The sequence below is a fragment of the Gossypium hirsutum genome, chromosome A09 (assembly GCF_007990345.1).
Source record: "Gossypium hirsutum isolate 1008001.06 chromosome A09, Gossypium_hirsutum_v2.1, whole genome shotgun sequence".
NCBI lineage: Eukaryota > Viridiplantae > Streptophyta > Magnoliopsida > Malvales > Malvaceae > Gossypium > Gossypium hirsutum.
This window is the reverse complement of record NC_053432.1, coordinates 4,308,782-4,311,683: the sequence shown is the minus strand read 5'-3', so window position 1 is coordinate 4,311,683 and position 2,902 is coordinate 4,308,782.

Here is a 2,902-nt window from a genome sequence, read left to right as displayed (position 1 = left end):
ATGGCTGCAAGAGTCGGACTCCGTTGTATTGGACCAAGTTTAGTGAGAAACATAATCATGGGGTTGATTTGGTCAAAGAAATCGAAGAGAAGGTGAAAGTAATTCGTGATTGTTTAAAAGTAGCTTCGGATCAACAAAAATCGTGTGCGGATTTGAAACAGAAGGATATCAAATTTCAGGTTGGTGATAAAGTGTTTCTGAAAGTGTCTCCGTAGAAGAAAATTCTTAGATTTGGTCACAAAGGCAAGTTGAGTCTGCGTTTTATTGGGCCGTGTGAAATCATTGAAAGAATAGGGCAGTGGCATATCGACTAGCTTTGTCGTTGGAGTTAGAAAGGATCCACAATGTATTTCATGTGTCGATATTGTGACAATATCGATCAGATCTATCGCATGTAATCTCACCGTAAGAGATTGAGATTTGACCCGATATGACATACGGTGAAGAACCGATCAAAGTGTTAGATTAAGTAGTTAAACAGTTGAGAAATAAAAGTATAACTCTAGTGAAAGTTTTGTGGCAAGGACACAGGGTCAAAGAGGCTACATGGGAACCTGAGGAAGCTATGAGAAAACAATATGCAAACCTCTTTTTTGGTAACATTTTTGGGGACGAAAATCCCTAAAGGGAGGAGAGTTGTAACAGCCCATTTTTTGGTCAAATCGAAACAGTGGTTTTGAGACCACAAATCCAAAGTAGAAATATTTATTTTTTATTTTCATTTTAAGGTTTATAGCATGATAGAATAATTGTGTGAAAATTTCGTTAAGAAATTTTATCGTTTGAATGCTCAATTTGACTAGAAAGACTAAATTGCAATAGTTGCAAAATTTGAGTTCTATAAGTTAAAGGTGTCTAATTGCTATGAAATTTTAAATTGGCGGTCCTTAAATAGTAATTATACCATTATACTCTAGGATGGATAAAAATGAACATGGTTAGGTAAAAATTTAAAGTTATGCATTAAGCGTATTTTAGTAATTTGGCTAATAAGCACAAAATTAACATATAAAAGATGCCCTCCTCTCAATTTCATCCCCCTATAGCTGAATTCACAAGGAAGACAGAGCTAGGGTTTTTTCCAAGCTTTCAAGCTCGATTGTAGGTCCGTTCTTGTCCCGTTTTCAATGATTTTTATATTTTTGAGATCGTTGTAACTTGATTTAGCTATTTCAAGGACTAATTTGAAAGAAAATCAAAGTCTAAAATTTTACCCATATTAAATATGTTTGTATTTTGATGTTTGATGGTAGAAAATGCATGTTCGTTGTTAGTTAAACAACGTTTGTAAAGTGATTTTCGATAAAAATGTTAAATAGGGACTTATTTGTAAAAGTCTAAAAAATGTGTAGAAAAGTTGAATAAATGAAAAATGTGGGCTGTTATGAGTACAAATAAGATTCGGCTAGGCTTGGGTTGTGATGAAATTGAATGAAATTCATTTTACGAGCCTAAGGACTAAATTATAAATTGTTGAAAAGTTAGGGGAAAAAATATAAATTTTTCCATAATGTTTTTTTGGACTGAATTGATTAATGTGATAATTAAATAAGTTAAAGATGGTATTATAGATAAAAAATGAAATTCGGGTCTATATTGGGGGAAAAAAGTAATTGACGAATAGATTCCTTTGGCCATTTTTGTAACCGAGGAAAGTTCGTATCTTAAATAAACTTTATTATAATTGTATTTTAAATGCTTGAATACTTCATGAATTGTGTAAATGACTCTACGGACACGTTCGACAATGTTTCGACAAGCGATAAATCTTAAAAGATGAGAATGAGTATGAAATTATTACGAGATGGTACAGGTATGTACTTAAAGCTTATGGTTATTAATTCGTGAAATGACGATTTTAAGGTAAGTTTGTGATGAATTGATTTTTGATCATAAGATTATGGAAAATTACATTTACTTATGTTATATTACTTGCATGTTAATGTATGGTAAGGTTTGCTTATTTCCTTCATACGAGCTTACTAAGCTATATAGCTTACTCCGTTTTATTTTCCATGTTTTATAGTGTCACCAAGCTAGCTCAGATTGGAGATTGTCAGAGATTGCATCACACTATCAAACTGTCATTTTGGGTAACGATGATCTTAAACATTTTGAGTATATGGCATGTATAGGGACTTGTTCATTTTTTCATATGTGTCATCATGATTTTAGCCAAATGTATTGGCTTGTAATTCTCAAAGGCTTGATGTGGTATTTGCCCATTTAACTTGGCTCATTTTGGTTGAATTGGTTGTAAGCTAATATATATTTATATATGCATGCATGTGCAATTATCTCTTGTGTGATGTGGTTTATGAATGCTTGGTAAATGGTTGAATGTGACTTAATGGTTTTGTTGTTGAATGGTTGAGTTTGGCTCATTGGTATGCTAGGAGATCTAAGAAGAATTATGCATGATAGAAGTATTTGTCTTAGTACTTGTGGATGTGAATTTGGTATGATTTGGGCTTGGTAGAATATGATGTTGCAAGTATGTTATGTTTGATAATGAAATGATATGTTCTATCCTTGATTATAGATGTTTTGGTGCCTAAATAGCATGATTTATGCCATTAAACTTGTGTGTGTAGGTGTAATTGAGGGTGACGCCTTTATTTTGTCCACACAGGTAGACACACGGAAGTCTAGACCGTGTGTCTGCCCAATGGGCATGTGTTTTGGCCGTGCATCCCCTCCACCTTAATTTTGAGAAATAAAATGCTCAAAATTGAGCACACAGGCAGAGACACAAGCGTGTATTTCAGCCGTGTGAGGGACAGGGCCTCAAGCACGGGCGTGTATCCCGACTGTGTGAAGTCTGCACCTATTTTATGAAAATTTAATTAACCACACGGCCTAGCAGACGATCGTGTGACCTAGCCGTATGAGTTCAATTTGT